Here is a 12698-nt window from a genome sequence, read left to right as displayed (position 1 = left end):
TGTGGGATCCGATGATCTGGACGGGACTAAGAAAGAAATTGTCCTGAAGGAGTAAGTGCAGCTAGGGTCCAAATGCCAAATTAAAAAGCTAATAATCTCTGTCCCAACCACAGAGGTAATAATCTCTGGATTACTACCACAGAGGTAATAATCTCTGGAGGCATGTGCAAGTTAGCATTGGGTAAACTAGACCAGAGGGTTGTGGGGGAAATGGATTTCAATCAATGGGGAACTGGCACCAGTACTGGAAAAAGAGGGAGCTCTTCTTCCGGGACAGGCATCACTTGAATTGGGCTGGGACAATGGAAGTATAGAACCGGATCAGGGAGGTGACGTGGGCAGATGGGTTCAGTGAGGGGTTGGGGGGGGAAGAGTGTGTGGGTGATGGACAGGTGTAGGTGGGGGTGGGGAAAGAAACTGGGTCATGGGGGACTGGGGTGGGGGAGGGGGGAGAGGTTTAGAAAGAAGAGTGTATGTGAGAGGAGAGTTAAATATTCCAGTACACTCTTAGAGGAGAATAGCAGGGCAAAATGGGAGGGAACCCTGATAAATGGGACAGTCCAGAAACAGGCCACTCGGCCCATTGAATCCACGCCAACCATCCAGAATCCATTTTGACACCAATCCCATTCTATCCTCCCGATGACACACCCAGAACCCTGTACATCCTAACCCACCCCCAGTTCTCCAGCCTGCTCCTCCAACTCCACAGGATGGAAATTCCTGTCTTTAAATCCCCTTCCTGCCCACACTTTCTATCCTCCGAACCTCAAACACCACCCCCATCTTCCCATTCCCATTTCCTGACAGTCACGTACCTCGACCCCTTGCCTTCCGTCAGTTCTCCCCCATCCTCTGGATATCCCTCTCGACCCATCCACAGCCCCTTAGAATCTCCTCTTGGTAGAAGTGTTTGACTGTATTCCCCCAGCTCCCATTCTCTGGTACAACATCTTTTCTTGCTTTCCATAGTGCCTGAGGACATTTTCCAAAATTTAAAAATATTAAATCAATGCATGCTATTATTATTAATAGCCCAGCTCCCTCACGCTATTGGGTTATTTTTGGTCAATGCAAGTTTTGTACAAGTCATGGTTGTTGCCGCCATCGAAGGCTCCTGCTGAGACTGACTCTTATTGGCCGGTCCCCAGTGATGTCATAGGCAGACTCGGTCACAATTGTTGTTTAAGTCTTCTGTTGGACACAGGCTAAACCAAGATCTAAAACCCACCTGGACTAATTGCGGAATTGCTTCTGAGGAATAAAGCACCTTTCTCACGCTTTTACATAATTCCCAAAGAGCTTTGCATCCAAGGAAGGAGGTTTGGACTGTGGTCACTGTAGGAAACATGGCAGCCAATTTGTGCTCCCACAGACAGCAACCAAAAAGGACAAGATAATCTTTTTTTAGTGACGTTGGGTAGGTGGGTTAATATTGGCTGTGGGGAACTGGATTAAACTTCCCTTGAGTCTTCCAAAATAATTTCACTAGATTCCTCCAGTCCATCTGAGGGGACAGAAAATTCAACATCTCAAAGGTGGCACGTTTAACCATGCAGCCTCCCCTCAGCGCTGTACTGCCTGGACTTTTGTGTTTGAGTAGAACAGGACTTTCCACTCAATCTCCTACCTCAAGAGGTGAAACCACCATTCATTGATACTGATGCAGGGTTTCAACGCAAAGTGTCAATAATTCCCCAGATGGTGGGGTTCTTTGATGATAGAAGTTGCCTCACCTCATGTAGGTACTACCATATTTGACCACCACCTCGAATGTACTCAGCAAATGATCCTCCGCAGCTCCCATGCGTAGAGAATTCTAAAGGTTCACTGCAGAGTGGGTGAAAAAAATGTCTTCACACCTCTCCTAAATAACCTACTCCGTCTTTTGAGACTGTGACCCCCAGGTTCCAGACTCCCTAACCAGGGGAAGTATCCTCCCTGCATCTGCCCTGTCAGGCCCAACAAACAATCTGTTGGAGGATTCGAACTCAGGGGGTCAAGCAGCATAAGGGTCATAGAGTCATACAGCACGGGATCTGTGGGAGGAAAGGAACTGTCAATGTTTCGGGACAAAACCCTGCCTCAGAATCCTGGATCCTGAGGCAGAGTTTGGACCCAAAACATCAGCCATTCCCTTCCCCTCACAGATGCTGCTCGACCTGCTGAGTTCCTCCAGCAGACAGTTTGTTACTCATGGATAATACGTTTTTCTTCATCTGGGACAGACCAATTGGGAGAGGCAGTTGGGGGTAATCTGTAGTTCAACGATATTGTAAAAACTGGCTGCTATCCCCACAGCCCGATGTTATAAGTTCCATTAAAGATAATCATTTCCATTTAACTACAGCCCAGAAAGAAAAGGTTAGATGGGTTAGGCTTAAACCCACCAGAGTTTAAAAGAGTGGGAGGGGAGTTGATTGAAATCAAATAGGATCCTGAGAGGTCTTGACAGTGAATCTGGAGAGAGAAGATATCTTTATTAGTCACATGTACATCGAAACACCCAGTGAAATACATCTTTTTGCTTAGAGTGTTCTGGGGGGCAGCCCGCAAGTGTCACCACGCTTCCAGCGCCAACGTAGCATGCCCACAGCTTCCTAACCCATACGCCTTTGGAATGTGGGAGGAAACCGGAGCACCCGGAGGAAACCCACTCAGACACGGGGAGAACGTACAAACTCCTTATAGACAGCAGCGGGAATTGAACCCGGGTCGCTGGCGCTGTAAAGAGTTACGCCAACCATTACACCACCGTGATCTAGGATTAGGGGACATTGTTTACAAATCAGGGGTTGTCCATGTGGGTCAGAGATGAAGCTTTTTTTCTCTCAGCGGGTCAAGAGTCTTTGGAACTCTCTCCCTCGCAGGAGGGAGGGAGATAGATTCACGATAACAAGGGTGAAATGTCACCAGGGTGGGCAGGAAGGCAGGGCTGAGGTTACAGTCAGATCATCCATGATCTTATTAAATGCAGGAGGAGACTTGAGAGATCAAACGGCTTACTCCTGCTCCTAATTCATATGTTGGTGTCCTGTTGTGTGAGCTAAACAGTAAATCTGTCCGGTTCACAAGGTTCAGCATCCAGAGGGTAAGCACTGATGCAGTGAGGTATCACCAGGGTCACCCACTGACCCTCAATCACAGTGTCAACCACCTTTGTAACAAGAGAGGGAGAGAGAGAAGGGAGGGGAGAGAGAGGAGAGGGAGAAGGAGAGGGGAGAGAGAAGGGGGAGAGAGTGTACAGAAAGAGAAAGAGTGTGTCAAAGAAACAGATGAAAAAGTATGATGGAGAAAAGGTGTGATGGACAAAGACAGAAAGAAAGAATGATTGAAATAGGGAAGGAAAGGATGTGAGAGGAAGGGAGGAAGCATGTAAGATAAGGGAGAAAGAAAGAGAGGGAATGAATACAAGGGAGATTGGGAGAATTGGAAAGAATGAGACCACAGTGCAGAGAAAGATTGTGAGAGGGAGAAAGGTGTGACAGAAATTATGTGTGAAGGAGAAAGAATGAGAGAGATGAAGGCAGTGATGGAGTGGAGTAAAACGTGAGTGGAGAAGGGGGAATGGAGGAATATAGGGAGGGGAAGGAAATGGAAGAAAATAGAGGGAAAGGATAAAGAGCAAAATTCCAAGCAGCTGAAGGTAACACAAGGAGTCAGCAAACATCTGGCGTAGCAACACACTCAGACCAAGGCCACTATAACAGGCACTGACAGTACAACCTTCTGTCTCAGCACTCATGTGCCATAGCTTAAAAACCTCACCTAGTCCATCCAATGTCCACCAAACAGTCCGTAGGTTATGGGTCAAATCTCGTGCCTTCATCCCTATAGGTCAATGGGGAATTCCTGTACCCAATGAATTACTAGTAGGGAAGGCCAATGTTGTTTGTCAATGTTTTTCTAAGTAAGTTGGAATAAATTTTGTGGAAAGAAATTGATCCATTGGTAAAAAGAGATTAATAATGCTGCTATTATCTAAACTCATATTCAAATATTAAAGTTTTCTTTCTTTATAATGTGTTTTCAATGGGGTTATTCATCAGCAGGTCTTTAAGATTCAGTCAAAGGTTATTTGTTATTTGTTAGATGCTGTGTGAGAGGATGTACAGAAGTACTTTATTAAGCTTAATTTGAAGTGAGCTTCAAAGAGACAGCCAAGAGTCATTGGTTATACAGTGTAAGTGTATATTGATGTGAATTCACCTGGGGTTAGGTGATCCCCGTAGTTCCCACTTTAATTGCCATTTAAATTCTGGCAATTAAAGTGGGAACTGGAAACATTCCAACCACCATGTATTGCACACTGCCCCACCCCGTAACCCCATAAAGAAAACTCATTCAACAGGTGGGGCCATGTGTAAAATGGGAACCAGAAGCGAAAATAGGATCAGGTCTTGTCCAACCTGTATTGTGTATGCCCTGGGAGAGTTTGATGGTATAGTGTTGAGGGAGCTTTCACAACTTCCTAACCCGTACGTCTTTGGAATGTGGGAGGAAACCGGAGCACCTGGAGGAAACCCACTCAGACACGGGGAGAACGTACAAACTCCTTACAGACAGTGGCCGGAATTGAATCCGGTTCGCTGGCGCTGTAATCGTGTTATGCTAACCGCTACACTATATCATGTGTGAGTCCATTTATTATCCTACAGTGCAGTCTATCTCATGTAGCAGTCTGTGCTTATCATATAGAGCATACTCCAGTCTATATTTGGGTTGTGGTTTATATATCATATAAACACACCCCATACAATACTACACCATGCAGTGTCTACTGTCCTGTGTTTAGGACATGCCAGGGGATGATATCAGGACATTCAATTGGCTGCATAACACTTAAAGGCAAACTTCTTTCCGACATCACTGCAGTCATTAGATGGGTTTGTTCTTGTCCATTTCAGATCAATTTACAAGAGCTCAATGCACAGAACAGGGTAGGTCACAAGTTCTGGAGCCACTTGCTTCTGAGACAGATCTAACAGAAGGCAAGAAGGTCAGAGCCACGAGGAAGGTAGAAGTCAGAGGACATGGCCTTGCCTTGTCTCCTTCTAGTGGGCAGGTCCAGGAACTGACAGAAGTAGGAGAATCAGCAGAAAGAAAAGATATGAAGCAAATCAAGGTTGAAATTAATGAGAAAAAATGACCAAAAGAATAAAATATCATTATTTTCTTTTAATCTTCTGTTTTAGATGCAACGGAAGTGAAATCAGCTTAGGAAACTAAATGGAAAATGGAAGGAGTTGAAGATGGCCAGCTCTCAAAGAGCAACTCAACCACTAACATATCCCTTCAAGATGAAGACAACATAAACCAGGTCCTGATCACGTCACTGCTGGGAGCCACACTCAGCACCATGTGCATCTTTGGCATAGTGGGCAACATCTATAATCTGGTGGTCACCACACAGTCAATGAAGTCGACCAGCTCCATGCGCATCTACATCATAAACCTCGCCCTGGCTGACCTGCTCTACTTATTCACCATCCCTTTCCTGGTCTGTACCTACTTTGCCAAGGACTGGTACTTTGAGTAACTTGGCTGCAGAGTCCTCTTCAGCCTTGACTTCCTAACCATGTACGCCAGCATCTTCATCCTCACCATCATGAGCGTTGAAAGATACAGAGCAGTGGTGTTGCCACTGGACGCCAGGCACTCAAGGTGGCGCAGGAAGGTGGTCACTGCCATTGTTTGGCTATTGTCCTGCCTTCTCAGTCTCCCCATAATGATTATGATCCACCTAAGAGAAAGTCCTGAGCCAGCTGGGATGCCAAAGAGGATCTGCTACCCATCCTGGAAACCCAACTCTTACAAGGCCTATCTCACCGTTCTATTCAACACCAGCATCCCGGCTCCAGGCATTATCATTGGATACCTGTACATCCGACTAGCACATGTCTACAGGCAGTCAGGTAGGATGAATCTACAGAGGAGGAACACTAACTTGAAGCAGAAGGTTTTATACATGATCTTCAGCATCATCTTGGCATACTGGGTCTGCTTTATACCCTTCCGGATTTGGCAGCTGGTGAAGCTTTACAACCACGGTTCACTGAGGTTGACACTGGCGTCCCACACGTATATCAACTTCTTCGTGACCTGCCTGACCTACAACAACAGCTGCATCAACCCCTTCCTCTACACCCCGCTCAGCAAGAACCATAAGGAATGCTCAACACAGCGCGGGAGAAGCTCAGTGGGGCAGGTCGCCTTGAGGAAGGGGCAGAGAGAAAGTCAAGGGACCGAACATTCAGCTGCACCAAGGGTCACGTTGAAAGCAAGCAAAGAGGACGGACGTAAAGGGGCCCAGCTTGAGCATTAATGGACTTCTGACACAGAACTGGGAGTATCTATTGAACTATATCTCAAGTCACCTTTGCGCTTAAGATAAAACGTGTTGAAAATTGAGTGTGCCTCTCCTCCACACACATTTCCCCCCACCATTTATCCATTAGTAACAGCAGAACAGGACATTTAGCCAGTCCAACTATTCTATCACACCACAGCCGATCCCACTCTTGTATATACTAGAGAAACAAAGGACTGCAGATGCCAGAATCTGGATGAAAAACACAATGATGCTGGAGGAACTCAGCAGGCCAGGCAGCATCCGTGGAGAAAAGCAGGCGGTCAACATTTCAGGTCAGGACCCTTCTTCAGGACTGAAGATAGGAAAGGGGGAAGCCCAATGTATAGGAGGGAAAAGCAGAGCAGTGATAGGTGGACAAAGAGGGGAGGCGGGGTGGGCACAATGTGGTGATAGGTAGATGTAGGTAAGAGATAGTGACAGGCAGGTGTGGGGGAGGAGGGGAGAGCAGATCCACTGGGTCAAAAATAAGCAGAGAAAAAAAAGGAGGTAGAAAGAAGAGAGGCTAGGAAAAGGAAGAAAAGAAGAGGCATGGTTGGGGGGGGTTGTTGTGGGGAAGTGGGGGGTGGGGATTACTTAAAGTGGGAGAATTCAATGTTCATGCCGTTAGGCTGCAAGGTTCCAAGATGGAAAATGAGGCGCTGTCCACCACAAGTCTTGGGGAAGTGGGTGACAGATTTCCGCCTGTATAAGGAAGTGTCTCCTCGCACCACCCTTGGAGGTGCCTTCTTCTGGATGAGGTGGAGGAACCTGATTCTGCTGCACAATGTAAAAGCGCTCCCTGGCTAACATTCAGCCCACCGAGACCAATACTATGACAAAATTAAAGGGGCAATCTTCTGAGGCAATGTGGGGTTTTACAGGGCATGATAACATTTTACTCTGCCCCACTCTTCAAAAGTGGGATAGAAGTAGTGGGAAGAAAAGGTTTAGACTAGCGTATGGGTTAGTGACCAGTGAATGGGTTCAAGTTGCTCAGTAAGGAACTAGTTTGGGATGGAGTGTGGGTTCAAAACACAACCAATTGGAAGCTGGAAAGTTCTCCCTGAATTTATGTATAGAAGATTCAGAAGAATGTTTGAAAAAGTGACCTTGATAAATTCAGGGGGTAATGTTCACACAGAGTGTAAAGGGTGCTATGTGAAGGCAGGTTTGTGCTTTCCCCTTCCTTACCTACAAGGTCAGGCTTCAACAGGATAACCAGCAGAGGACACTGACAGCAAGGACCCGAAATTCCCATTATTGGTGTGAGCTTCGAGCTCTACTCTGCTTCTGAGGTTTGATTCCATTAAAGTCGACGGAGTGGGTGCCACGGTGGTGCTGTTGGTAGAGCTGCTGCCTCACAGTGCCAGGGACCTGGGTTCGATCCTGACCTCGGGTGCTGTCCGTGTGGAGTCTGCATGTTTTCCCTGAGACTGCGTGGGTTTCCCCTGGCTGCTCCTGTTTCTTCCCACATCCCAAAAACGTGCAGGTTGGCAGGTTAATTGGTCCTAGTGTGTAGGTGAGTGGTAGAATCTTGGGAGGAGGTTAATGGAAATGTGGGGAGAATAATACGGGATTAATAGAAATGGGTGCTCGATGGTCAGCATGGACTCAATGGACCAAAGGGCCTGCTTCAGTGCTCCATGACTCTATGACTCAATACTCCAGGTATGTGTGGCCTAACCAAGGTGATTTGAAAGGAAGCTTAACATTAGCACAGACACCACACAGAAACTAGGACTGCTCAGGAGTAACAAGATTAAATGGGAATCTGAAACAGTCTTTTGGTGGGTTAATTTTCACCCTCAAATGTCCCAACTCGTGCATCCCAACAGGAACCAAGATGCAGGTTTAGTTTAAGTGAGGACAGCAGCCCTTTAAATGTTCTCTCTGTTACAAAGAAGTCGAACGGCTGTTGTTCTGTAGGAGCCTCCCTTTCCCGGTCAGAGGGTAGTTGATTTGAGTGCCCCTTGAGAAGAACCTTGGGTGACAGTCCAGCGCGGTTCTGGAGGAGAGCACATGGCGTCATTCAAGCAGAACATTGAACTGAGGCTCCTCCTGCTTTCCTGTTTGAAGGTGAAAGATTTCATTGTATTATTATGAAGATCAGAGGCCGGTATTTATCCATCAATCAATATCTCTAACGCACAAGAGCTGGTCACTGTCACGTTACTATTTGTGGGAGCTTGCTTTGCAGACATGGCCAGCTATACTTCCAACTTTGCAACTTTGACTACACTTCATAAAGAGATGTGAAATGGCATAGAAGTGCAAGATTCTTTTTAACTATTTCTTTCTCCTTATGTTTTCCTTGCTGGGCTACCAACTTCCTATCTTAGAGTTCCCTGTGCTGTGTTTAGGCTGTGGGATTGTCAGCTGCCTAACAAAGCCTGCTCTGAATTAATGGTCGGAATGCCGGAACTGCCAATGGCTTTTGTATTGTCTATGCCCAGTGCAAAATCTAGCATCAGTGCTTCAGTGAGGTCATTCTGGCCAATGACCTGTCTTTCTCCTTAACTTGAGGGCTGCACAGTGGTGCATCAAGTAGAGCTGCTGCCTCATAGCTTCAGTGACCCAGGTTCAATCCTGACCTTGGGTAAAGGAATTTGATAGAAGTAGTGGGAAGAAATGATTTAGACTAGCGCATGGGATTGTGACCAGCGAACGGGTTCAAGTTGCCTGGTAAGGAACTAGTGTGGGATGGAGTGTGGGTTTAGGGGATTTTTACAAAGCACAATGAATTGGAAGTTGGAAAGTTCTGACTGAATTTACGATGTAGCATATTCAGAAGAATGTTTGAAAAAGTGACCTTGATAAATTGAGGGGGTAATGTTCACACTGCTGTGGTGAGTGGATTAATGGTGCTGCTGGTAGTACAGCTACCTCACACCTTAAGCGACCCAGGTTCGATTCTGACCTCGGGTGCTGTCTGTACAGAGATTGCACATTCTCCCCGCCACCTCATGCATTTCCCCACAAATGTGCAGTCGGAAGATTACTTGACAATCGTGAAGTCCCCACTGAGTGGAAAATAAGAGGAGTGTTAATGGGCCAATCTGAGAGAACAGATTACAGCGAAGTGAGTGGGGGAATGGGATTGAAAAGAGAAAATGCTGGAAACACTCTGCAGGTCAGGGAGCATCCATGGAAAGAGAAACAGCTCCAAGAACCTTCATCAGAACTGGGAAAGAGGGAGCAGTGTTTGGTCCAGTTGTAGTGAAGGGACTCATGGGTCCGTTCAATAGTCCATTCTCTGCATATTCATGTGCCTATCTTAAGAGCCTTTTAAACGCCTGTATTGTACTGTATCTGCCTCCACCACTACCCTGGCAGCACATTCCAGGCACCCACCACTCTCTGTGTAAAAGAAAATCTGCCCTGCACATCCCCTTTGAACTTTCCCCCTCTCACATGCCTTCTAGTGTTGGACATTGTTACCCTGTGAAAAAGATATCAGCTGTCTACCCTATGTATGCCTCTCATAATTTTGTAAACTTCTATCAGGTCTCCTGTCAGCCTTCGATACTCCAGAGAAAACAACCCATGTTTGTCCAACTTCTCCTTATAGTACCTGCCCTCTTATCCACGCAGCATCCTGGTAAACCTCTTTTGCACCCTCTCCAAAGCCTCCACATCCTTCCATAATGGGGCAACTAGAATTGAATGCAATGCTCCAGATGCAGCCTAACCAGAGCTAGCATTGACTCAGTTGGCCAACTATGTCATCAGGATATAGGAAATGGAATTGAGTCGGTCTCTCAGAGGTGGTACAGGGTGGGGAAATCTCCTCACGGGCTTTTCTTGTCTTTGGTCATTCCCCTACTCTTTAAACTGAAGTATTAAACTAACACAAAAACTAAAGGACAGTAAGTGATGCATCAACAACATACATCTCACGTGCCAGTGACAGAGTGCAAGGGGCTGAGGTGTGACCACCTTGTGCACAGCTTACTGGGTGAGCGCTTGCAGTCACCCTGCATCACATTCAGGAGGCCGCTGGTGCTTTCACAGGGGCTGGCCGTCAGCAGCCGGATGCTGCTTCCTCTGTTCCTCACCAATAGAGAGCTTTGAAGGCACTGGCAGGAAGCATCAAATTACACGCTCTGGTCACTGCGAGAGTCGTGGCTGAGAGAAGTGTTGCATCTCTCTCAGCTCGCTGTTACTGGATTTGCAATACATGGTGACGTAAGCTGCAGTTTTTAAACTGTTTTCCCACAAAATGTGGTCACGAAGAGAAAAATAGATTACTCACCATCTGTGTTTAAAAATTTAAAGTTATATCAAGCTTGATATGTCCAAAGACGGAGCAGAGAATAAGATTTTTATTTCAGGGGTAGAGAGGCTCAAAGTCTTATGTTCAACCGATAGAACATAGAACAGTACAGCACAGGAACAGGCCCTTCGGCCCACCATGTCTGTGCCAAGCATGACGCCAGATGAAACTAATCCCAACTGCAAACTCAACTGAGGTCCCAAATCACCTAAATTAAGTGTCAGGCTCAAGAAAAAAAGAAAAATTCAGAGACACAAGAGACTGCAGATGCTGGAATCTGGAGCAACACACAAGATACTGGAGGAACTCAGCGGGTCAGGCAGTGTCTGTGAAGGAAGATGGACAGTTGACGTTTTGGGTCAAGACCCTTCCAGATGAAGTCTCAGTCCAGATGAAGGGTCTCGACCTTAAAGTGTTGACTGTCCATTTCCCTCCACAGAGGCTGCTTGACCCGCTAAGTTCCTTCAGCATCTTGTTTGTTGCTGGGAAAAAAACTTTTTTTTTCTTGGACACGGGGTAGTTGGAGGGGAAAAGAAGGGGAAATTACAAGATGGGTTAAGCTGGGAATAGTCAAGCTCTGAGGTTCCATAAGGCAGAGGCAGCAGCTTTTCATGTCCGTGAAAATCAAAGTCTGCAGACGCTGGAAGTCTGAAATAAAAAGAGAACAGAGAAACAGAGTTCGCATTTGAAATCCAAGACGTAGACTGCCAACACTGATTCTCTCTCTCTCTCCACAGACGCTGCCTGACCTGCTGAGTATTTCTAGCTTCTTCTGTCTTTATTTTAGCTTCATGTCTGTTGTGGGTTCAGACTGGAGAGACAGTAATTTGTTATTGTGAATTACCCCTCGTGTGGGTGGCTAGTTAACTTATAGGGACTCTGGCACTTGAGGGAGAATGGGTTACAGGGAAATAAGTGGGAGGGAAGAGATTGCTCCGAGAGATAGCACAAACTTCATGGGCGGAATGGCCTCCCCTGTTGTAATGTGGAAACAAAAAGCTCTCAGCTGGTGAACAAGTCATGGAAATAAACCAGAAGGTGATCTTATTTCCATAGAAATAGGGCACTAATAGACGCAGTCAATTGGTTGTCTCCACCCATACGTCACCAGTTCCGGAACCAATTTTTGCCATCAGCTTTAGTTCAAACAGAGAGATTGATGAGGAGAAGAATTTAAAAATGTTGTGTGCAGTTGTAAATCAAGAGAAAGCAATAGGATTTTGTCCCAGATAGAATTTGCCTTGTTTGACAGAAATAGAGGGAATGGAGAGACCGTAAGACCAAAAGATATAGGGGCAGAATTAAGCCATTTGACCCATTGAGTTTGCACCGCCATTCAGTCATAGCTGATTTTCTTTGCAACGCCGTTCTCTCACCTTCTCCCCGTAACCCTTAACCCCCTTACCAATCAAGAACCTACCAATCTCTGCCTCAAATACACCCAATGATTTGGCCTCCACAGCCATCTGTGACAACACATTCCACAGATTCACCACCCTCTGGCTGAAGAAATTCCTCCTCACCTCAGTTCTAAGGGATGTCCCTTTATTCTGAGGCTGTGCCTTCGGATCCCAGACCCTCCCACTGATGGAAACATCCTCTCCACGTCCACTCTATCCAGGCCTTGCCATATTTGGTCAGTTTCAATGAGATCCCCCCCTCATCCTTCTGAGCTCCATGGAATACAGGCCCAGAGTCATCAAACGCTCCTCATATGTTAAGCCTTTTATTCCCAGGATCATTCTTGTGAACCTCCTTTGGACCCTCTCCAGGGCCAGCACATCTTTCTTTAGATACGAGGCCCAAAATTGCTCACTATACTCCAAATGCACTCTGACCAACGTCTTATAAAGACTGAGCAGTACATTCTTGCTTTTATATTCTCGTTCTCTTGAAATGAATGCTAACATTGCATTTTCCTTGCTTACTACTGACTCAACCTGCAAGTTAACCTTAAGAGAATCCTGAACTAGGACTCCCAAGTCCCTTTGCACCTCTGATTTTCTGAATTCTCTCCCCATTTAGAAAATAGTCTACACCTTTATTCTTCTGACCGAAGTGCACAACCCCACA

At 46.3% G+C, this 12698-nt stretch overlaps 1 pseudogene; it reads left to right on the top strand.

Moving 5' to 3' along the window:
* The first annotated feature begins 5236 nt into the window (after positions 1–5236).
* Positions 5237–6325, top strand: LOC127585416 (urotensin-2 receptor-like; annotated as a pseudogene).
* The last annotated feature ends 6373 nt before the right edge of the window (positions 6326–12698 follow it).

This window comes from Pristis pectinata, chromosome 33 (genome assembly GCF_009764475.1).
Source record: "Pristis pectinata isolate sPriPec2 chromosome 33, sPriPec2.1.pri, whole genome shotgun sequence".
Lineage (NCBI taxonomy): Eukaryota > Metazoa > Chordata > Chondrichthyes > Rhinopristiformes > Pristidae > Pristis > Pristis pectinata.
Note: the sequence above shows the minus strand (reverse complement) of the source record. Positions and strands in the feature narration are given on the sequence as shown.